Source organism: Emys orbicularis, chromosome 4 (genome assembly GCF_028017835.1).
Source record: "Emys orbicularis isolate rEmyOrb1 chromosome 4, rEmyOrb1.hap1, whole genome shotgun sequence".
Lineage (NCBI taxonomy): Eukaryota > Metazoa > Chordata > Testudines > Emydidae > Emys > Emys orbicularis.
Window position 1 is genome coordinate 107,380,419 of NC_088686.1, and position 25,538 is coordinate 107,405,956.

The 25,538-nt window shown below is 44.6% G+C and overlaps 1 pseudogene; it reads left to right on the forward strand.

Annotated features, from left to right (window-relative positions):
* Positions 1-25,538, forward strand: part of LOC135877782 (NACHT, LRR and PYD domains-containing protein 3-like) — a 99,003-nt pseudogene that overhangs the window by 15,561 nt on the left and 57,904 nt on the right.

The window sequence follows — 25,538 nt, forward strand, 5'->3', positions numbered from 1 at the left end:
CAGGAGCTATTGTACTACAAATAATCAATGGTAATAACTTTGGTTCTGTGCACTAGATCCCAGCTAGGGGAATCCAATGAATTGTTTTAACTTTCTCCTTTTTGTTGTTTGACTGGAGAGTGGCAAAAAAAGTTATTTTGACCTCGGGTGAAGATCTCTATTTTTAGAGTGTCCTAATCCAGGAACCTCTTGGCCAATTCACTTCAAATTTGATAGAAAAATTTAGCCTCCACCACAAACCTAACCGGACTACTCAGCTAGTGTTTGTCATCCACTTCCCCTTTGGGGAAGGAATATTTAAGCTGTTCAGGGTAAAAGTTGGATCTCCAATGTGGCTTGAGCCCTGGCAATGTGCCAGAGAAAGTAAATTGCACGTGCAGCAGAACCCCATTTATCCAATCTAACTGGGACTAGGGCCCGATCGGATGATCCGGAGAATGGACAACGAGTTTTCTATCTGTTATTTTAAGATGCAGAGTTGCTTTTAAACTCCCTGACCCCTCCTGGGAAAGCATATACAAACCATTACTTCTAGTAAAGAATATACAAAAGGGGTAGCAGATACTTCTGTGTAAGCACCAGGGTGTGAGCAATCAGGCCTAGTGGTCAGAGTTAGGAGCCAGGGGTCAGAGTTGCAGTCAGGGAATGAGCCAAGAGTCAAAGCCAGAGCTAGAGTCAGGGATAGGGTGGAGGAGCAGGGACTTGGAATGAGGCAGGAAATGGAAGCGGAGGAGGATCTGGGCTAAAGAGGGCAGGAACCAGGACAAGGCTGGGAGGCAGGAAGACAGGGCTAAGGAGTCAGGCGCGTAGGCATGCTATGATGTGGCAGCCCGACAGGGATCCACCTATTTGCCCGGACAATTTCCTGTGCCTCCTTCTGTCTTATGTAGTGCGTCCAATCCACTCAGTGGGGCCAGATGTCTCCAATCAGGGGCTTGGTTGGCAGACCTCTTAGTGAACTAGAGCTCCTCTAGCCCCCTTGTCCTCAGGTTTTGGTAATCTGCTGGGTGGTTGCCATGATCTGAACAGTTTCTGGGATCTGAGGACTTGGGTTTGAGAGTCACAAACCCTCACATCGCCCAGTCCCCTAGGGTGCCCCACTCCAGGCAGTAGTGGACTGGGTTTTCCAGGGTGGTTTTTGTGAAGGTGTTTACCAGGTCAGGGGTGTGAACAGAGGACAACTCTTCAGGACCATATCCTTCCCAATTGACGAGATATCAGAGTCTACCCCATCTGATCTGACATCAGAGTTCTCACGGATTATATACTTTGTGATCTCAAACATGTACCAATGGGGTGGTTGGTGGTGGTTGGGAGCAGTGAGGGAATGGCTCCTTAATGTGGATTTCAGGAGAGATATTTGGAAAACTAGGTATATGTGGCGGGAACAGGTTAAGCTGATTGAAAGATGATTGGGTTTATTTGCCAGTGAATTTGGAGGGGCCAAGGAACCGGTAGTCCAATTATAAAATGACCTGTCTGTGTATAGATGTTTCATCGAGAGCCATACCCTCTGGCTTACCAAAAGGATGGGCCCATTCTGTCATTGACAGACAGCACATTGTTTTTAGCTCTTCTTGGCATTTTCCAGGTGAACTTTTAGGTCTTCTTGAGTTTGGCATAGCTGTTCTATACAGTCCAGGGCTGCTGGGTTGTGGGACGTTTTGGATAGCTCAGATAGAACCGGGGGTGGAACCCATAGCCCCAAAAATAGGGGCTTTGCCCCATAGAGGCATGTTCTGCATTTTTGTATATGAACTCTGCCTGAGGTAGCAGCAAAGACCAGTTGTGCTGGTGGAATTTTACGTAGCATTGAAGATATTGTTCCAGGACCTGGTTGGTTCTCTCCATTTGATGTTTTGTCTGGGGGTGATAGATGAAGGAGAGACAGAAGCAGATATCCAAAAATCCAGAGACCTTTTCGCTGGAAGAGGGAGATAAATTACACACTGCAGTCAGAGATGATGTGCTCCAGGAGGACATGGAGGTGGATGACTGGATTCACTGTAGCAGTGTGTGGCAGGGCCCCCTTGGCTTCTGCCTCAGCTAGGTCCACAAAGTCACTCTGAAACCCAGGATTTAGTAACCACTAGTGCACTTTATTCTCAGGCTTGTTCCACCTTTATTTCACCATGTACAATTAACCATGCACTGCCTGCAGGCAGGAGGGGAAAGCTACCTCCCTGCTTCCACTCCCTGCCTTTTCCCTTTCTTCCTGCTCCCCCCTGGCTTCCTTCCCCATAGGCTTTTATGCAGCCCCAGGCTAATTAGGTAGCAGCTGTCTCCGCTTCCCCAGTTAGGGCCAGGTTATCTCCAGCCCACTCTAATCTGTTCCCCTAATGAGGAGCGGGCGTGACAGAGGGCTGAATCTGCAACCCTTTGCCCAACACCCTGTCACATCCACCCAGAGCCAGGCAGTTTCCTGGGAGGAGGGTGAGCCAGTGCAGGTGATGAAGTGTGCCATCTTTGTGACATGGTTCACTGCTGTCTAAATGGTCTTGAATCCATTGAACTCAGGTAATTCTACTACAAAATCAAGGGTGGTAACTTCTCAGAGGCTGAGTGGAGTCTCGAGGTGTTGCAGGAGTCTGAAGAATTTATTGTGCAGTACCTTGGAGTGGGTGAATACATTGCAAAAGGCCACACAGACCTGCACTCTGTGGCCTGCATGCAAGGCCACCAGAAAAGAGGAGACTAGGCACTGAGTTTTAAAGTGGCCAAAATGTCCCGTCAGTGGGAAGTCATGACATACTTGTAGGGTTATAGTTCTTGGAGGCCAGGGGAGGGGAACAAATATACTCCCTTTCATGTAGGTACACTGTCTTGGACATCATGGGGTTTTTTCTACTTAGGGCTTCTGCTCATTGGGAGGGATCCCATGGGCTGAAACTGACTATGAGGGTGAGCAGGCCTCAGTGGGGATCTGTGCCCATAAACTTTTGAGGCTTGAGGATGGCAGAGGTTTTAGGGTTTGAGTCCTTCAGGTCAGCATTAATATTCTCCCTTCTGGGACAGAGCATCAACCTTGTTCTTTTTGGTTCCTGGATGATTAGGAAATCAAAGCACAAAAAGAATAAGGCCTACCTAAGTTGTTGCTGGTTGAGAACGTTGGGCCTATACAGATATACTAGGTTCTTAAGATTGGTGTACACCTGGACAAGGTATGGGGCCCCTTCTGGATACTGGCACCACTCCTCAAAGGCAGTCTTAATTGCCAGCAGTTCTTTGTCTAAAATGTTGTAATTTTGCTGTGTGGGTGTGAGTTTCCTGGAGTAAAAAGCCCATGGATGTAGCAAATGTTGAGGATTGTGACTTTGGGATAGCACCACTCCTATCACCAAGTTGGAAGTGTCCACTTCGATGATGAAGGCTTGCACGGTGTCAGGATGAACCAATAGGGAATTGGTGATAAACGTGACTTTTATTTGCTTGAAAGCATGTTGGACTTCAGGTGACCAGAGGAACCTAGTATTTTTGTGGAGCAGGGCCATAAGAAATGTTGTAGTTCACAAATGTTCCATGGCGATATCTACTTGAGGACTGCCTTTACCTAGTGTGGGTCTGTTTTGATACCAGTGAAACATAGGATGAAGCTGAAGAATTCTATGGAGGACTGATCAAAGGTGCATTTTTTCTAGCTTAGCATAGAGACCATGTTAGTGTAGCCTCTTCAGGATGGAACAGACATCCATCCATGTGTGTTGTTCAGCTTTGTCTGAAAATATGTTATCCAGGTATGCTACCATGTATTGGTCCAGAGTGTCCCAAAGAATGTCAATAATAAAATGCTGGAATATTGCTGGCATGTTTGTCAAACCAAAGGGCATCACAAGATACTTGTAGTGACTAGTGAGTTTGAAAGACAGTTTTCCATTTGTCCTCAGCTCTAACCTGCTTGTGCAGTGCTGAATGCCACTTGGGGTACAGGGGACTCTGCTGGGTTCATCTGGTACACCCTGTCATATGGACACAGAATGGAATGAGGCAGCCCAGTTATTTCAGTTTTGATGGGGCTTGGAGGATGAGGTCAAGGATGATCTGGCCCAAGTTGAGACCCCAACGGAGTCTTTGTAGAGCTTGTTATTCAGATTGACAATAGTCTAAATGAGCAATGAAAAGAAAGAGGGGCATGACAACCACACCCCTCAATATTGTATTTTCGTGAGTTGAGCTATTGTAGCTCCAGAACTGATTTAAAAAAAAAGTGACTGACCAAAACAAAAGCATAAAACCACTGGAGACGTTCCCACTGGTGTGAGTTCTTAGAACTGCAAAGTGAATGCTCAGAGTACCACACATTCAAAAAATGAATAGGTTGTACTTAGAGTAGGTTCTACTATTTTACTCTGTGTATTTAGAGTACATCATAATGTTCTTGATATATTTTTGGTCTGGAGGATTTAGGTATGAATGTAATTAATTGAAATGGCAGAATAACTTGTATGTCATTTATGATCACACCATGCAAGAGCCTATTTTAATGTCCATGAAATAGAATTAAAATTTGTCTGCAGAGAACAGAATAGAAAATGTCTAATCTCTCTTTTCAGGGCACAGCATCAGGATAAGCCACATCATTCACCTATTTACCTGCTCTGTCAAGCATTGGAGGATCCAAACTGTAAATTAAAGACACTAAAGTAAGAAATTATGCCTTCCTTTTTTAACATCCCCTTTTTACTGCTGTTATCTCAGAAATTCTACAGCCGTGCAGATCTTCACCACTGCCAATTAGGAATTTATTTAAATGTCCAGTCAATGGGGCAGATTCTCAGTTGGTATAAATTCTCATAGCTCCATTGAAGTCAAGTTACACCAGCTGAGTATTTGCTGGAATATATGTGGGGTTAGTTTATATGTCAACCTAGTGGTTCAAAGACATCTACCCAATTCCCAGAGCAACAGGTGAGCAGGAGAGACAAAGGCTAGGTCTACACTACAGCGGGGGGTCGACCTAAGATACGCAACTTCAGCTACGTGAATAGCGTAGCTGAAGTGGCGTATTTTAGGTCGACTTACCTGGCTGTGAGGACGGCGGCAAGTCGACAGCAGCCGCGCCGCTGTCGACTCCGCTACCACCTCTTGCCGCGGTGGATTTCCGGAGTCGATGGTAGAGCCATCAGGGATCGATTTTATCGCGTCTTCACTAGACGCGGTAAGTCGATCCCCGATAGACCGATTGCTACCCACCGATCCGGTGGGTAGTGAAGACGTGCCCAAAGCTAAGTAATCTGGCTGGTGGGGGGAGAGGTTGCTTGAGGTCAGGAAAGACTCAGGAGTCTGGAGAGAAGATTTTAGGTATTTTAATTGTAGGTATTTCTAAGGTGCCTGTCACCATGGTGTCTAAGACCTGTACCTGTCTCTTTGTTTAACATCATTGTATCCTCATTTGATCTCATTTCTCACTAATTCAAAGGTGGGGTTTTGGGAGGAGGAGGAATTGTGTTTTTTTTTTCTCTCTCTCTCTGTCCCACTGTGACAGTTCTCAGGGCACCCAGGACTAGGAGTCACCTCCTTACCCCCTGCCTCCAGCGAGAGGAGTCTTTCTTGTAATAGCTGGCCATCAGTTTCCTGACACCAACAGCCCTTCACTGACTCAAGCACTCTCATCTGGGCTCATACCAGCCCCAGCTTTGCCTTGCAGGTTAACAAGAGAGAAACCTGCATCACCAGGTCCCTTTGAATCATTCCCTTCTGGCTCCTGACATTGGCCAGCCACAGAAGTACCAGATCCTCTGCACCCAAAGGTGCAGTGTACCCCAATTTACCAGTTTTACTTTCAATCACCACTCCTGTAAACCACACAGCACTTGTGCACTCTTGTAATAAAACAAAAGTAGGTTTATTTAAGAAAGAATAAAGATTTATCTAGAAATGAGAGAAAGTCATGGAAACAACTGGTTACAATACAAAATCATTAAACCTGAAACTGGGTCTACAGTTGTCGATAATTACCTTTCCTATATAACAAAGTAGGTTTTCCCCACAAAATTCAATCTGTTTCAGAGCTGGCTGGTGTCATAAAAACCAGGATGCAAACATTCAGGACAGTCCCCCTCCCCCTCTCCTCAAGAGGTTTCCTCAGTGAATGAATACAGAGTGCCTTTCCCTACACTGATATATTGAAAACAGTCATTTGCTGTATTCATAGCCAAGATGACCCCCTACCTGCTGTAATGTTCCTTTTCACCTCCAAATGGTTTTGATTGTTTTCAATCGTCTGATGGTTTTCCATTGCCTGATCTAGGATGTGACAAGGGTAGTCCACAGAGCCTTGCATTACCTCACAGGCTGGGTAGGAAGGAGTGGCAGATCGCTCTTGCTGGAATGGGTCATCACTGACACCCTGGTGACTAATTTTTACTGCAAGTCCATAAAGCATATTTTTAATATAAATACACTGTTACATAAATGTTAGCTGTACCAAATAACCAAGCTTAGTCAAATTTATTAATAAAAAACAAAGCAATACAATATGAAAAGGAGGCATGCATACCACTCCTTCTGAGAATTAATCTCACAGCCTGTTCTCTTTACACAGAAGTTGTGCTTCAAAAATATGCACCCAAGATAGCACAGCATGCTTAGTTACAAGTTAGAAAACATTGATGATGTCATCCACGACTAGAATTCACCAGTCAGCTTTTTACCTTTTCTTCTTGTATCATGGTGTATCTTTCTCTTTCTTTTGAATACTACATTACAAGAGCTACGAAGGCACTACCTAAGCTGTACTACGATGTACAATGGATGTATAGTGACTTTGATAAGTTATATATTTGCTAATGCAAAAAGCCATGTTTTGCTTTGTAGAGTATTGTGCTATATATATATATATATATATATATATAGAGAGAGAGAGAGAGAGAGAGAGACATCAGTGAGCAAAAGTGAACAAAATTGTGGGAAAGATATAAAATATACATACAATATTAATGTGGTTTCAGCAGCAGTGGCGATCCCTCAAGGTCGATCTTTCACAGGTTTTATTTTTTATGGGTCCTTTGGTGACTGAGGAGTCTGATCCTTGAGCTGCAGACTCGTTGGCAGATGTTGCAGGTGGTGTTGGAAATCAGGGTTGGGCCACGATTCCTGTGTGAGCTCTCTGTCCTTTCTTTTCTGGCATTTTTCTGTGACCGGAGCAAGGCGATTTTCCTCAAAAGTGGATGTTCTCTCTCTCTCTGACAAGTCTTCACTAGTTATTTCTATCCTGGGGTACTTTCTCCCAGTGTGTGGTATCAATGCCACATCTCTTGATATTTATCTTCAGGATGTCTTTAAAGTGGGGTTTTTTGGCCTCTCCATTTCTTTTCTCCATTGAGTTGGGCATACAGCAATTATTTTGGTAAGTGTACATCAGGCATGCAAACACAGTGCCTGCTCCACCTCAGCTGGTGCTGGATAATCAGGGCCTCAACACTGAAGATGTTGGCCTCTGTGAGGACACTGCCATTAGTGTGGCGATCCTCCCACTTTATATTGAGGATCTTCTGACGAAAGTGCTGGTGCTGGTGTTCCAGGTTTTTCAGGTGTTTTTTATAGGTCACCCAAGTCTCACAGCCGTAGAGGAGGGTCGGGTTTACCCCCGCTTTATAAACTAAAAGTCTAGTATGTGTTCTGATGACATAGTTGTTGAACACCCGGTAAGACAGTCTGCCAAAGGCAAGGCTGGCACAGCTGATTCTGTGCTGAAGCTAGACATCTATGTCTGCCCTCTGTGAGAGATGGCTGCCAAGACAGTTCTTCTCTGTCCAATGTAGATCTTCCTTGCTGGGTCTGATGATTGACCGGGAACTGGCTGGGGGAGAACTTTGGTTTTGCCAATGTTCAGAGTTGGCTCTAGGCTTTTGAAAGCTTCAGAGAAGCAATTAAGGGCTGTTTGTAGATCCTTCTTTGAGTGTGCAACTACAGCACAATCATCTGCGTACTTGAGTTTGGTTATTGTTTCCAATATTACTTTAGTTCTGGCACAGAGACTAGAAAGATTGAAGAGGTTGCTGTCAGTCTGATATTGGATGCCAATGCCCTGTGGTAGATGGACTTGGGTTAATGTTTTCATACCTGCTAAGAAAATGGAGGAAAGGGTGGATGCTAGTAAACAACCTTGTTTTACATCAGTTCGGATGACAAAGAGCTCAGAGGTAGAGCCACTGCACAGGATGGAGGCAGTCATCTGGTTGTGGAGGAGTCTTACAATGGTGATAAATTTGCTTGGGCAACCAAACTTTGACATGATTTTCCACAGAGCCTCACGGTTGACAGAGTCGAAGGTTTTGTTTAGATCAATAAATGCCATATACAGCTCCTGGTGTTGTTCTTGACATTGTTCCTGGATCTGCCTGGCTGTGAAAATCATGTCGGTGGTGCCTCATGATGGTCGGAAGCTGCACCGGGATTCTGGAAGTACTTCCTCCGCAAGAGGGAGCAGGTGATTCAGTAAGATTATATCAAGAATCTTCCCATCAATGCAGACGAGAGCAATGCCTCAATAGTTGAGTCGTCCCTATCTAATTTTTTGAAAATGGTGATGATGTTAGCATTACATAAGTCAGCAGGGATTTCTTCAGTGCGCCAGTTTTTGAGAGTTAGCAAATGAAGCTTCTTAGTCAGTTTTTCTCTCCACACTTTCAGTACTTCAGCTGGTTTTCCATCAGGACCTGATGCTTTATTGTTCTTCATTTGCTTAATTGATTTGCAGACCTCCTCAGGTGTTGGTGGGTTGGCAAGAGTTTCCCAGATTGGGTGCTAAGGGATGGAGTCAATGGTATCATCAGTCACAGTGGATTCTCGATTTAGGAGCTTTTGGTAGTGTTCCTTCCAGCAGTTTTTGATGGATTCATTATCTTTAAGAAGAGTATTACCATTTAGGATCTCAGCAGTGTGAGGCCACATGAACTTTAGCTATACAGGGTCTTTGTCTCACAAAAAAAGTTCAACATATCATGTCTGTTAGTGAATGCTTGGATTCCTTTTGTTTTGTCCTCCCAACAGTTGTTTTTGATTTCTCAGATCCTCCTTTGAACCTCAGCTTTGAGCTGATGGAAAGAGCTCTGCTTCTGACTGGATGATGGTTGGTTTTGCCCGTCACAGAAAGCAATCTCTTCTGGTCCAAAAGGGCTGTGATCTCAGTGTTATTGTCATCAAATCAGTCCTGATGGTGGTGGATAGCAAGGCCAATGGATTCCTCACAAGCCTCATGGATGGTCAGTTTTAGAGCTTCCCAGTCTTCTTCGGCATTTGTGTTGTCATTTCCAGGTGTACATATGGTCAGTTTTTCACTGAGGAGTGCTTGGAAGTTGTCCTGTTGCACTGAGGATAGAAGTCTTTGGATGTTGTGTTGCCATCTGTGTGATCTGGATTGCTTTCTATATTTTGGTGCAATCCTAATGGACATACCACTGCCTGGTGAGGTCAGTTAAGTATAGCAATCGTTGGCTCCTCTCATGACATGGGTGATATGGACATCTCTTGGACCCTATGTTGTTACAATGACATAGTTTAGGAGGTGCCACTGTTTTGAACGGAGGTGTTGCCAAGTTGTTTTGGACTTGTTGCTTTGTCTGATGATTGTGTTTTGTGATGACATGTTTGTACCCTGCATTTCCTGAGTAGAAGGATGCCATTGGAATTGTTTTTTTTCACTCCTTCCTTCCTACTAGTGTTACTCCATACATTAGAATCTTGGCCAACTTGGCATTAAAGTCCCCAAGAGGATTATCTTATCTGTTTTTGGAGTGGATGATAGCATTTTATTAAGGTCAGTGTAGAAGGATTTTTTCTGTTTTTCAGTGTCAAGTGTTGGCGCATATGCACTGATGATGGTGGTGGTGGTGGTAAATGACTTATTGACCAGTTGGATGCGGAGGGTCATAAGGCGCTCGTTGATGCCTATGGGGAGCTCAGTCAGGCAGTTGACTAGAAGGTAACACCATGTATTTGTCTGTTGCTTGCTGGTTTTCCTTTCCAGAAGAAAGTGTAACCACCACCCTCTTCCCTCAAGTGGCCTTCATCTGCCTGTCTTGTCTGGCTGCAAGCAGCAATGTCGATGTTGTACCTCGGGAGTTCTCGGGTGACAATTGCTGTTCTGCATTTGGGTCTTTCACTTTTTGATTAATCTACTAGGGTATGGACATTCCAAGTTGCAAGAAATATTATTTTTCGACCACATTGGGAGTGATCCCTCTGCATGCGGTTACCCAGTTGGGTATGGTGGGATAGCCTATGTTTGGGGCACCTTTTCTAGCCACTTCCCCATATGGGGTGAGCAGAGGGGTTCCTAAAAATGCCTGCTCAGTCATGACCACTGCTGCCAAAAATGCCCCTCATCCCAGTCCAGAGACACATGACGACCATCTTGCCCTCACCGCCTGTGTGTGGGTCTGTGACTAGGGACTTCTGGTGATCACTTCACCTATCCCCATCGTCAGTTGCCCATCGCCGCAGGACTTTTATGGGTGGGGGTGGAGAGAAAGTTCTTCCTGTGAAAGAAGTCTGTATGGGAGTAGTTTAATGTGAGGGAGCTGTTGGACAGCAGCAGCCACACAAATCTTGGCAGAAGTGGCACCTGTGTATGGTGGCAAGGAGTCTGAGATGACTGGGAGTTTCTCCTTCCTTGCAGCCTTCATCCACCTTCGCAGCTGTTGAGAGGTAATCCTGCTTAATCTGCCTGCTCTGCTGTTGAGGTTTTATACTGGGTTGTGTTGGGCTGCGCTTTGTCTGGTACCTCGCCTTTGACCTTACCACCATGGGTGACCCTACCAGGAGTGCAGAATTCCCGATGGCATCGCTCTTAGGGTCTTAAGCATATGCAAGCTTCTCCACCACATCAAGGTGGCAACCCAAGGAGAAGTAATGTGGTGTATCCTAGGCCTAACATGTACGTTTTGGCTAACAAGAGAGATGGAGACAAAGGCATGGACAACAGAGTCAAAGGACTGAAAGACTGAGGAATGGATGTGGGAGAGCAGCCTAGAGGGGAATTGAATGGAATATTCTTTTTCTGTATCCAGGACCCAATGGTCCAATATAATTCCACTCTGAAAAAGAAAATCTAGTCCCGCAAAGAAGGAAGCATATGAATTCCCTACAGAAATTAGTTTGTGGATCTCATTGTACCATCAAATCATCTGTTTAGTACATGGTTAGCACTCTCCCCCAGCCACAGGCTTCCATATTATTTGATGATAACCCAACACACCAGATTTTTTCTTCAAACATCTAATCCCACAGGTCACTGAGTTCTCTGTTAAAATGTCCCATCACTGCACTACTGCACTACTGGTAACAACAGCTGTTGGCATTTTTACTAAGAGCAGTGGTCATTGGCACTGGCAGGCAGCCTGCCACCAGTTGAGCTGCAGCAGGGAAAGATTGTAACAATTTCACTGTGGTCCACCTTTGAGCCTGGGCTCCCTAGGGAATTCCAGACTTTTCTAGTGTATAGTGAATCCTGGGGAAAAGGGGAGAGGAAGGAGGGAATGGAAACTTGCCAAAACTGAGCCCATTCCTGAATCCTGATGGTGCAATACTAAGTAATCTATAGACAGTGGCTTATTTGCTGAGTCTTAAGTGGAAATGAGGCAAAAAGGGAGAAGAACAGGTTTCCCCATCCATAAAACTATCATACAACTTCCAATGCAGCAGCATTTTCATTATTTACCAATGAGATTCCTTTCCTTCCTTTTCTTTTAACTCCTAATTTATAAGAAGTTTCTTCATTAGGGTAAGCCAAACTGGAGTGTGGGCTCTTTGCCTTAGAATGACATTTATATATGGAAGACAGAATCAATGAGAGCTACACATGCATATGGATTGAAATTCACACATGGTCATGTGGCCCTCAGCATCCACTATTACACCACTGTGATTTTATTCCCAGAATAGAATCTTTCTAGAAACCCAGTGGTACCCACTGAGGGAACTGCACAAACAGAAGTGCTCATTTCCTTCTGTTTCTGTCTCTTGCAGATTTACTGGATGCTCTCTCACAGTCACTTGTTGTGAGGATCTCTCCTCTCTTCTCAGTACCAAGCAGACCCTGACACAGTTGGACCTGGCGTTTAACCACCTCAGAGACCCAGGAACTAGGCTGCTATGTGCGGGACTGAAAAACCCAAACTGCAAACTGCAGAAACTGAAGTAAGTACTTATACATTTCCATTCTGTGAAGAACTGGGCAGGGTGTGTAGATGCTGTAAGATGTCTGCTCCATTCAGGTATAACAGAATAAATAACAGAAATATCCAAAACAAGACCTGGTAGTAATGGAGGACTTTAACTCTCCTGGTGTCTGTTGGAAAAATAATCTGGCAAAACACATTAAGTTCTTGGACTATATTGGGGACAGGTTCTTGTTTCAGAAAGTGGAAGAAGTGAGCAGCGAACAGCCATTTTAGATTTGATTCTGACTAATAGGGAGGAATTGGTTGTGAATCTGAAGGTGGAAGGGAATGTGGGTGAAAGTAATCATGAAATGACAGGTTTCATGATTCTAAGGAAGGAGTGAGAGCACCAGAATAGGGATAATGGACTTCAAAACAGACTTGAACAAACTCAGAACTGGTAGGTAAGGTCCCACAGGAAGAAAATCTAAGGGATAAAGGTGTTCAGAAAAGCTGGCAGTTTCTCAAAGAGGCAATATTAAAAGCACAACAGAAAACTATCCTGGTGCAAAGGAAATATAGGAAGAATAGTAAGAGGCCAATATGGCTCCAACAGGAGCTATTTAAGAACTTTAAAATCAGAAAAGGAATCCCACAGAATGTAGAAATATGGACAGATACGAAGGATGAGTAGAAAAAAAATCACATGCATATAGGAACAAAATCTTAAAGGCTAAGGCACAAAATGAGTTACGTCTAGCAATGGATATACAAGGTAATAAGTAGAGGTTCTATAATAAATATATTAGGAGCAAGAAAAAAATGAAGGAATTTGTAGGTCCATTACTTAGCAGGAAGGTGAGCTAATAACGGATGACATCAAGAAGTCTGAGATATTTAATGCTTATTTTACTTCAGTCTTCCCTAAAAAGGTTAATTGTGACCAGATACTTAATACAATTAATATTAACAAGGGGGAAGGAACACAAGTCAGACTAGGGAAAGAACAGGTTGAAATATTTAGATAAGTTAGATATATTCAAATCAGCAGTATCTGATGAGATTTACCAGTTGAGTGTACTTAAGAAACTAGCTGAAGCAATCTCAGAACCATTAGTGATTATCTTCAAGAACTTCTGGAGGATGTGGAGAAGGGCAAACACAGTATCTACCTTTAGAAAGGGGAACAAGGAGGAGCCAGGGAATGATAAACCATTCAGCTTAACTTCGATACATGGAAAGATACTGGAACAAATTATTAAATAGTGAATTTCTAAGCACCTAGAGGATAAGTAATAGCCCAGCATGAATGTATCAAGAATAAATCATGGCAGACAAATCTAATTTCCTTCATTCTTGGCCTAGTGGATAAGGGAGAAGCAGATGTGATATATCTTGATTTTAGTAAGGCTTTTGACACAGTCCCACATGATGTTCTCATAAGCAAACTGGACTATAAAAGGGGGGGGCAAATACACCCCAGGTAGTCTCTCTCTCATTCTCTTTTACCTGAGAAGATAAAGGAACCACCTTTTGGACTTTGGGAAGGTTCCTGAGAATTTGTCAGCCCTGTTGCTGGGACCACATAGTAAGAATTTTACCTTGAACCAAGTCTAGTTTGTTACGTTTTAAGAACTAGACTAATATATTCTGATTCAACTGTAATGCATTTTGTCTGCTTTAACTTCTTAATAACTCTCATTTCTTTTCTTAATTAACAAATCTTTAGTTAGTTTACTATGGATTGGCTAACAGCATTGTTTTTTGGTGAGATCCTGAGCACCCAGTGACCTGGGGCTGAATGACTGGTCTCTTGGGACTTGGAAGAACCTATTGTGTGGTGTTTTGGGTTTTAATAACCTTAAGTCCATAAAGTCCAGTTTTCCTGGGTGGTAAGTGGGTGTTGGAATGTCAAGGGGACAGTCTGTACTCCATGGTAAACTAGTATAGTGATCATAGAATCATAGAAGATTAGGGTTGCAAGAGACCTCAGAGGTCATCTAGACCAATCCCCTGCTCAAAGCAGGACCAACGCCAACTAAATCATCCCAGCCAGGGCTTTGTCAAGCCAGGCCTTAAAAACGTCTAAGGATGGAGATACCCTTTTATTACTGGCTTGGTGAAATCTAATGCTAGAATATACCACCAGTTTGGGGTGTCTGCCCTATTTTCTGTCAGTCTGTCCTGAGTTTGGGCATTCTCAGGTGTGACCCACTCTAGGCACCATGACAATCCCCTCCTCTTTTTGTTTCTTAGGCTAAAGAAAAAAAAATCTGCAGAAACTAATTACCTTTCATGCTTGTAATTTGCCCCTCCTGAAAATCAGCCTCTTGAAGTAAAATGTTCTGGAAGTGGGGTTCTTGGTTTTTTTTATTATTATTATTTCTGCCAGATCTGACTTTTTCCTTCGACTTTCAAGATGTTATTTTAAAGGGAAGAACTATGGATAATGCTTTTAGTTATTTGAAGATTTTTTTAAAATGTGTGGGTATGACATATTGCACAATCCAGACTAATGAACAGCAGACTAAGGCAACCATCAGTGCCTTACAATGCCTTGCTGAAGCAGCTCCCACCTCGGCCACTCACAATCATCCTTCCAGCATGCAAGTCACACCCTGAGTGTCTCTGTGTAACTGCAACCTGCCAGTCACATACTTGGGTTACACTCTTGCACTCACCAACCTTTGTTATATTTCAGGGTGACCCCAACACTCCCCCAGTCCCAGATTCCACCCCCCAAATTTATGTCCTGTACTGCCCAACCCTCTCCTGGACAATACAAATTACATAAAGTCCACCATTTCTTTAATAGAAATACTATGCCAGTTTACTATTTCAAATAGTCCTTCATACACTTCAATTTAAACACATTGGATTAGATAAAACCGTAATACAAGTTTATTAACTACAAAGAAATAGATTTTAAGGGAGTACAAGTAATGAGGCATAAAGGTAAAAATGGTTATAAGCAAAATAAAGGCAAAATGTTTACTAATGCCTAACTTAACAAACTACAAAGAATAGTTTTTTCACCACATACTTCAGCAGATTACTGACCAAACTCTTAGGTCAGGATCCCTCCCCCAGTCCAATGCTTCTTCCTTTGTCTTTCATATGCAATGAATGCGGTGGGGAGAGAGAGGGAGTACCCTGGGGTGTCTGCCCCTTTCTTTTTATAGTCCTGTCCCCTCTTTGAGAAGCATTTCCAGCTGGGATTCAGGAGACAAAAAGTCTATGGGGAAGAATGTGCCCTGCTGCTTTTCCCTCACCTGTTTGACCCTCCTTTATCTCCCCTTCCTGCTTGATGACTGTTTACTGCTTGGATGCAAATTAGGCAGAGCACACATTCCTGTGTTTGAGGCTGACCTGTTAACCAACCTCAGTTTGTTACATGTTTTAGTAACACCATACAGTGGAATCTTCTAATTTCACACACAATGTTGCCACACACCTTTTACCAGTACAATAATGACCAGCAAATTGTGAGTTCCTAAATGATACCTCAAAAGGTATACTTTGGACAAAGATTATTACAATAGTGTGTAACTTGTGAATACTAGGGTAATGTGGGAGGGGGGAGGATGGAGATGGGTTGTTGTTTTTTTATTTTCTCCTTTCTTTTCACAAAAGATAGCAATCCAGCTAGCCTTCTTCTCTCTTTTATGACCAAGGATTGTCTGCAGAAAGGCTGTCTGAGCTGAACCTTTGTGTGGCAGATGTCTCTCCCATTTCTAGTTATATTGTATTAAAATTTTGTGCCTGGATACATCTTGATTTATGTTTGTAGACTTCCACAGCTAACTCCTTTATTAATTTCCCTCCCTGCTCCTGCATTCCCCTTCATTTAAATCCAAAATAAAATACCAAAATATCATACAAATTAGTCCCCAAATGACTCTACTTTCCTGAACCCAAGATGCTGAACTGTCCCAATGGACACTTGGACTGAAAAAGAAACAATCCAAGGGAAGTAGATTCTCCATATATGAGACCTCAACCCTCACCCTCAGGAATAAATTACCATCTGATCACTTGAGTTACAGGGGGAGGATTTACACAGAACCCCAGAGGGCCCCTCTGATTCCCTCTCTATTTTCTCCAATCTCCTCCATCTCAGAGACCCCCCCTGTATGCACTTCCCCTTAATATCCTTTATTTTCTCTATTTTTAATACAGAACACAGCTACCACAGAGTTTTGCCCTCTCCAATTAAACCAAACTTCAGACTATTTGCTCTACAGTTTTGAGATATTTACTGTTCATCTGCTTCTTCTGGATGACCCCCAGTAAATCCCTTTTGGTTAATCTTTAGGTTACTCCTCTGGTGTCTGGGCTCTCATGTTCTGTTTCACTTGTTCCATTGCCAATAAATTCTCCAGTGTCTTTCATCTCTAGTGACTTATTCTCATTTTCTTGGGTTTACTCATTTACTAGGATTTTTTTTCAGTGTCTTATTATTAGTTCCTCCCTCTGTAATGTCTTATTTCATGTCTGAGATTAGGATCAAACTGTTCCAAGCAACTGGAGTATCATTTTTCCTCGTTTAAAGTCTCTCATTGTGTAATTCTGATTTTAAAAGTAAATCATAGTTTAATTAGGAATTGTCAGTGTGCTCAGAAACTTCACACATTCTGTCCAGATGAGGACCTAGCCATATTGTTCAATCCACTTTTCCTCTGCAGACTGGATTGCTCTATTTCACTGCACCTAAAGTTGAATGTAAAAACAATGCCTATGTTCCAGAGAGTATAAGAGGGACTGTCCACCCCTTCCATGGTTTATGCTGCTATGACCACATCAAGTCAATACTCCAGTCCCCCCACTGGCTCCCAGTCAGTTTCTGCTGCCAGTTTCATACCAGGGTCTTAATCCTCCATGAAATTCCCAGAGGAGCCAGGCCTGGGCCCACAGAGACCACCTAATCAGTAGGAGCAGACACAGAAGCAGCCTCAGAAGGGACCAATGGATGCTTATGTCATTAGGCTGCCTGCTGCACGTTGTCACACTTGACAGTCTCCCTCTGTGCTGATTGGCTGTTTGTTGCAATCCCCATCTCCCTCACAGTGTTTCACTTCAGACTCCCTCTGTGGCATTACACCTCATATTATTAATAGCAATATTATGATATGATTATGACCATAACTCTGATGTATTTTATGCAAAATAGGTCATGTAAGATATAATTGAAAATGCTATGATTTACTGAATATGATTATCCTATTTGTATGCATGTATCATTTTGGTATGTGAAGTTAGGAGTATTGTCTATACATCTATTACAAATGTGTTTACACCTGGAGAATGCCCACTAGGCCCAATGCAATCAGTCTAGATCAGGCCTGCACAACTCGTAAAGCGGCGAGGGCCATATTACTCCAAAGAAAACAGCTGAGGGCCGAACCCCACCGGCCCCACGGAAACACCCCCCCCAGCACCGCCCAGCCCTGCAGAAACAAACCCTCCTTCCCCAGCACTGCCCCGCCGAAACAGCTAAGATTTGGGGGGGAGGGTGTGTGATACTTTATTAAGAATTTTTCAATTAAATCAAACAATTTTTTAAATTATTTTAATTTTTTTATTAATCATGGAAAAATTAAAAACATCTGTTCCGTTGAAAGAAAACATTTGTACTTTTCATAATTACCTTGCAGATTTAATGAGAAATATTACATCTCTTTTCGGCAACAAGCTTGTCACATTTGGGGGTCATATTTGAAGTGGATATTTTCATAATGTCTTCCAAATGGTCGTCAGTCAGAGAAGAACGTTGCTTGTTTTTATTCATGTTCATGATGGAAAATGTTTGTTCACATATGTAAGTGCGTCCAAAAATGCTGAACGTTTTCAGTGCAACTTCATTGTCCAGACTTTTGTAGAAGTCCCGCAAGCTGCTTTCTCTGTGCTTATTTCGGTAAACTGCTGAACACTGAAGTTCAATAACCTCCAACTGCAAATCTAGTGGCACTTCCTCTGGATCCACAGAAAAGGGATCTTCAATCAGCTTCAACTGGACGTCTTCTTCTTTAGACAAAGTAAGTCTTCTGTCAAATTCTTCAATCAAAAGAATGATGTGCTTTGCGTATTTTTCTCCTAACTCGGCGTGTTTGTGCTGAGGGATACGCTGTGCACAAGTGGGAAAGTGACACATTTCACCTTTTGACAGCTGACTTCTGAAAAGTTTCAATTTCATTTTGAAAGCTTTCACTGCTGCACACATTTGAAATAGAAGTTGATTTTTTCCCTGAAGTTGAATGTTGAGATCATTCAGGTGTGCTGTAATATCACAAAAGAAAAAGAGATCTTGATTCCAGGACTCATTTTCAAGCTCTGGGAATTTTATTGGCCCATTTTCTAGGAATTTTGCTACCTCCTCTTTCAAAGCAACAAAACGCTGGAGCACTCTTCCTCGACTCAACCACCTCACTTCTGTATGGTAGATTAAGTCATTGCACTCGGTGTCTACCCCTTCAAGAAAGGCTCGAAATGTCCTATGTTTTAGTCCTCTAGAACGGATGTAGTTTACAATGGAAACTACCACTGACATTACATGCTCAAATTTTAAGACTTTGCTACACAAAACCTGCTGATGTATAATGCAGTGATGTTTGGTTATTTCTCTCCCGATAAATTCTTCAAGAAGAGTAACTGCTCCAACATTTTTTTGGCACATAGCTGGAGCACCATCAGTACAAATGGCCACCAAGTTTGTGAAATCTAATCCCGACTTATCATTTGTGCACTTTATCACTTCACTGGAGATTTCTTTTCCGGTTGTGCAACCCGTCATGGAGCACATGCCAGCAAGTTCTTCAGTAATTTCAAAGTTTTTATCAATACCTCTAATAAAAATAAGAAGTTGGGCGGTGTCTTTTAAATCGGTGCTTTCATCCATCGCTAGGGAGTAAAAGCAGAATTCACTGACTCTCTGCTTTAACTGATCACTTAAATTGGTAGAAATGTCAGCTATTCTTCTCCGTACAGTCATGCGTGATAGATTGACATTCTCAAATATTCCCCTCTTTTCTGGACATAACTCAGATACAGCAATCAACATACACTTTTTTAATAACTCACCTTCTGTGAAGGATTTCCCAGCAGCAGCAATTTCCTTAGAAATTTTAAAGCTTACTTTAGTAACTGTATCGTTCTCAGTGCTCACTTTCTTGAAAATTTGCTGTTCTCTACTAAGGTTTTTCGCTAAACTGGCTGCTTTAATTATTTTTTCATCTGGGCTCAATTTGGCGAGATTGGGATGCTTAGTTTCAAAGTGCCGCCGAAGGTTGTATTCTTTCGGAACGGCTAACATTTCGCGACACACGAGGCACAGTATTTTGACTTTGGAAATAGTACATAAGTATTTATTCGTCCATTCAGTGTTGAAAACTCTGTGCTCTGATTCTATTTTTCTCTTTTTCTTTTCACTCATGGTATCCATTATGAAGCTCAAGATTTTGTTGAATAAATTCACACACAAGGGAAACACAGTCACACACAAAGAGAAGAGATATCTCACGGCGCATGGCACACTAGCAAGGCACTGACAGTGTGTGGAAGCCTTTAGGTCCAGGGGTCACTATATTACTGCACACAGCAGTCAATCAATGCAGTTGTAGATAAATCTCTGCATTATGCATTTTTGTATAACTTTTATATGACTTTGTATTGAACCTTGGTACTATGTTATAGTGGGCTCCTAAGATAGTATAATTAAGGTAAAAGAAAAATTTCTTCTGAGCAAATTTTTGAAGCAGAGTTCAAATTTGTGTGCCATGAGGCAAATGCGCCCAAATGAGTAAAATGCTTATACATTTAAAAAGTTTTAATTTGCAATTTGTGTCAATTTATATGGGTTTTCAGATAGACATCATAAGTAAAAAAAAGAAACAAAAGTTTGTGTTTTAAATTGAAAATTTTCCTAAAAAATATCAATAAATGATTATCAGCCAAGAATAAAATATGTAATTACAAATGCATTTTAATTTCCTTATTGGTCGAAATGTCAAAGACGGCTAAACTAACCTTACTGTTTTTCCCTGTGATCTTTTTCATTTGCCCATTCAATATAAACTCTGTCCAGATCTATCAGTCCTCAATCCAGCTGGTAACTCTTAATACACATCAGCACCCCACATAGAACCCCCCACTCGCTAGTTTCCCAATACACACAGATTTCTCCTCCCTCCCTCCCAGTGCCCTTCCCCACAGCCCCACCACCACAACTAAACAATGCCCCACACAGACCCCCAGTGCCCTGACACACACAGATCTCCCTCACTGCCCAGCACCCCCCAACAGGCCCCCACTGCCTAGCACCCCAAAACACACAAACCTCCCCCACTGCCCAGTGCCCTCCACACCCTCACAGCCCAGCACCCCCCGCACATCTCCCAGACACTCACTCCACCACACCCTTCCCCCTTCCCTGGCCGCACTCACCAGCCCTGCTGGGAGGTCTCTGGCTCCTAGGGTGAGAGCGGCAAGGGGAGTCTCCAGTGGTGAGCGGGAGCCGGTTCGCACCGGTTCACGGGAACCAGTTGTTAAATTTAGAAGCCCTTTTAGAACCAGTTGTCCTGCACGGGACAACCGGTTCTATAAAAGGGCTTCTAAATTTAACAACTGGTAAGTTGAAGTGACCAGGACCGTAGCTGGGGGGGAGCAGAGGGAGCGGCTGCTCCCCCTGAGCACATTATCCAAAAGTGGCGCCTTAGGAGCCGACCCCATGGGTGCTCCCGCTCCCCGGCCCCAGCTCACCTCCGCTCCGCCTCTGAACACTCTGCCCCGCTTCTCCTCCTCCCCCCCCCCCCCGCTTCCCGCGAATCAGCTGTTCGCGCGGGAAGCCTGGGAGGGCAGAGAAGCAAGCGGTGCCCGTGTCCCGCTTGGGGCAGTGGGGAGGGGCAGCGGCGCGCGAGGGCTCCATGTCCCGCTTGGGGCCGGGGGGGGGGGGGTGTAGGCGCGGCGGCATGCGAGGGCTCCATCCCCGTGTCCCGCTTGGGGCGAGGAGGGGGGGCGGCAGCGTGCGAGGGCTCCCTGCCCATGTCCTGCTTGGGGCAGGGGGGGGGCCGGCAGCGCGCAAGGGCTCCATCCCCGTGTCCCGCTTGGGGCGGGGGGGGTGGAGGGGTGGAGGCGCGGCGGCGCGCGAGGGCCCCCTGTTGGCTATCCCTTATAATCACTTAAAACTATCTTTTGTAGTTGATAAACTTGTTTTTGTCTTGTCTAAAACCAGTGTGTGGAAGTCATAACTTGGGGCAAAAGGCTGTTGTATACTCCCTCTCCACAGTGAGGGAGGGGGCGAATTTCATGTGCTTATGCTGTAAGGACATCTGTGCACTGCAAGACGGTATAATTTTAGGTTTACATCCAGAGGGGTGTGTGCCTTAGGAACTGGGAGGTGTCTTAGCTGTGCCTTCCCATGCAGGGGCTGGCTAAAGAACCTGTGTGTAAGTGCTGCAGCTGGGTGTGTCCTTACTGTATGTGTGCTGGTAAAGATCAGTCTGAAGCCTGGGGGAGGGCTTGGCAGGCTGCAGAGCAGTACAGTGTAAAGGGAGCCCAGGCTGGTGGGTGAGGCAGGCTCAGTGGTACCCCAGTTCCAGGTGGCACTCTGGGGGTAACCCGTCACACCTTCCATCTGTCCTCCATTCTCCCCTCATTCCTTCTCCCCTCTCTTCTTTGTCCTCTTTCCCTTCCTCTTTTTTCCATTAAGCTAATCCACACCTAATAAACTCCACCCAAAGAATTTTAAAAATAAATAAAAAATGCCCCTCCCAGCAAAATAATAAGCGAAATGACACAAACAATTGTGACATTCATTCTGCTTGTGTGTTCTGTTTCTGTCCTCTCCATTTGTCTGTCATGTCTAATTACGTTGTAAAGTCCTCGGGAAGGGATTATCTACTACTCTGTACAGTGCCTATCACAATGGGGCCCTGTTCTTGGTTGCTCTGCAAGCACTACTGTAATACAAATAATAAAAACCTAGTGGTTCCAGCTCCAGCAACATGAGAGATCAATTTTCAATCAATGAACTGCTGAGATGGCTGTGCTCCTCTGGGACAATGCAGATTGCAAAGCCCAGGAGGAAACCTGTGAGACGGGGAACGAAGCACTCAGCCTCAGCAGGGCCATTTCTATTCTGTGTCCAGGCCTAAAACCAGCTGGATATTGCCAACCGACAGGTGACGTTGGATGCATTATTCAGTAACTTCTTGATTAGGTTGCTCAGAAATGGGAGACCAGATGATTCCTGTCAGTGAGCCAGTTGGAACTGGTTGTTATGTTGTGCAGAGGCTCATGAAGCAATGCAGATCAGTTAGAATTAAGACACTGAAAGAAGCAGACCTCAGTCAGACTCCCTGGCTCTGCATGATCACTGAACAGCACAGGAGATTGTAAGGGGGGTCACATCAAGCAATAGATTCTTAACTGCTGGCCAGAATACTGCATACTCCAGAGCTGGGGGATGGGGTGGGGTGGATTTCCCCCCTGAAAAGAAGGTGGTGACAATAGTTGTTATTGGGTGTTCTAGGTGCTTTTACTGTCTTCATTTGAAAAATGGGGATAATAATATTTCCTTTCCCTCACATTTTGTCTGTCTGGTCTATTTAGATTGTAAGATTCTGAGGGCAGGGACTGTCTGTTTGTATTGTTGCTCCTTCTTCCCAAGGTGTCCTTGCAGATCAGAGGAGAAATCAGTGACAGGGTGTCTGGGTAAATTCTAAGTGAAATTTGTTATATTTACATTTATTCACCTGTTATGGAATGAGATGGTCACCCAGCACACAGGGTGGGCTCCTCTTCCAGAGATCTGAGCCCAGCACCAAATTCCCAAGGTGAAACTCTGCCTCAAGCATGAACTCTAGTCAGAGCCCAGGGCAAAGAATGAACTCTCCTGGTGCTGGCATAGCTACCTCCTTCCCAAAGATTACCCCCAACACTACTCCCCATTTGGGGGGTGTCTCTCCTTTTTTATCACAGTTGGGGTCCTTCTTTCCCCTCATGTGTCCTCTCCCCATGTAGGGGTCTCTTTCGTCTCAACTTCTCACTTGTCTTCCTTCTTCCTTAACTTTAAATCTTGTGGAGCTCTTCTCCATTAATTCATCATGGACACCTTCTCTCTCCCCCTCCCCCGCAGTTCACCCAGTTAGGGCTTATCTCCCCATTTTCCCACGGTTTTTTTTTTCTCCCCATGTTCAACTCACACTTAGAGTCTCTTACCCCATTGGGGGCTCCTCTCCTCCTGCCTCCAAAATATCTCAGGGGTTCTACCAACCCTGACTGAACCTGGGGGCCCTCCAAGGAGTGGAAGCTTCTCTCCTTTGTACAAATTCAGGACTCTTTTTCTCTCCCTTCTCCATTTGGTGGAGGGACCATATTTTCAAGGCAACTGTAGCGATGGACATGGTTGCGCAGGTGACAGTTGCGATGGATGGGGTGTCTCTACATGTGTGCAAGGTTTGGCAGCTGTTAGGGGTGCACAGGGTTCCCTCTGAGCCCTGGAGGGAGGGAGGAGTGGCAGTATGTGACAGCCATGCTGGGGGCTGGTCTCTGAGATGCATATGGGCATAGCCAGGCTGCAGCCATAGTTCCACACTCCACTGGCTGGCAGCTCCCCCAGGAGCCCAGACTCTGCATGGGGGAAGCAGAAACCAGTAGAAAATTTCTGTTGTAATAACCCCACCAGCGTTTCTGGAACAGGCCCTGCCAACAGGGTCACATGGTCACCCTCCTCTCAGGGGCTCTTTACCAAACTTCAGGGATCCCCCTTGTTGTAGGGCTTTTCTCCTCTTTGTCTTCCAATCCCCCCATGCTTTGATCCCTAGTCTCAGTGGGAAGGTGGGTGTCATGCTGCCAGTCCTGGGCCTAACAGTCAGAGCTGATGGGCTGGGGGGCAGAGGAAGAGGCAGAAGATGGCTGCGTCCTGCAGGGCAACAGCAGAGCTAGTGCTAGGGGCGTGGAGGGGCAGGATCTCCCAGCTCCTGCTCTGAGTCTGGCTCAGATACCTGGGGAGGGAGCTCCTCCTACAGCCTCCCTGTAGCAATGGACCAGCTCTGATTGGGTCACACCATCCCAGGGCTGATCAGTGCCAAGTCCAACATTATTGCTTGAGAGCTGAGTAGGTGGGACGGCTGCCCCTTAAATTCTGGTTGGTAATTGGAAAGGGTTAGGGGCAGTGCTTAGGGAGGAAGTCTTACCCAAACCTTATTCCTCATTGGTCAGTGATGGAGGTTTAAGGATTGGGGTGTCCGGGCCATTCTCAATGCTGATTGGTCAAGTGTGAAGTGTAAGGGGTGAGGCTTAGGCTTGAAGTCTCACCCAAAACTGGTTCCTCATGAGAGAAAGGGTGGGACTTGGGACAGGGGGTTGAGCAGGGGTTCTGTCTCAATGATTGGGGTGTCTGGGCCATTCTCAATGCTGATTGGTCAGGGAGAGGGGCTGGTGGATGGTGCCACCTGTCAAAAGAGCTGTGAGGAACCATTTCACACCATGATCACTCTGCTCTCTGCTTCTCTCTCCTTCAGCTTGTGGGGTTGTGATCTCACAGACGCTAGCTGTGAGTACCTCGCCACTGTTCTCAGAATCAGCCAGAGCCTGACACAGCTGGAGCTGCGTGATAATGATCTTGGAGATACCGGAGTGCGGCTGCTGTGTGAGGGACTAAAACATCCAAACAGCAAACTTCAGAGACTGAGGTAAGTAACATTTGGCCTCCTCTGTGTATTTACAGGTGTCCTCTATGTAAAGCTCTTCACAGGGCATGTGGCTGGTGTCTGATGTCTTACTCCCTGCAGCTACATGGAGAAGCTGAGCATTAGATGTCTCCAGCTCCTGTTTCAGTGGCTGACAACATGCACCCATCTGCCCTGTTTAGAAAATGGAAATTTTAAGTAAAGCTGTGCCCACACCAGACAGCAGGCTCCACAGTCCCCTGCTGTTTGGGGAATATGGATAATTTTTTAAAACTAACTCTTAATAAAAATACATTTATTAAAAAGTGCTCACTCACCCTTCAGCCAACAGACTGTTTTAGATCATTTTAATGAATTTTGACACCTCGACCTGTTTATATAAACTTATAACAACAAAAGAGGCCCCAGAATGCCAAGGACTTCTAAACATCCCAATCTGAGCTGAAATATTCAACTTCAGTTTCAGCATCAGTCGCTGCCACAGTGGCTCCTGCCTGTGAAGTCCCCATGGCTGGAGAAAGCTATGGCTCTTCCCTTCTCTATTTCAATATCGTTCTGCTCTTTTCCTGCTTCTTTCAAGGCAGAAGCCCTGCCCCAAATCTCTGGGATGCTGGGAAACTCTGGGGAGTTGAGGCCAGATTTTCAAAAGAGCTCAGCCCCCAGCAGCTCCCATTGTGACACTTCTAACCAGATTTTTAAAACACCTGCATGTTGGATGCTGAGCCCACTGGAAAATCTGCCCCAAAAGTAC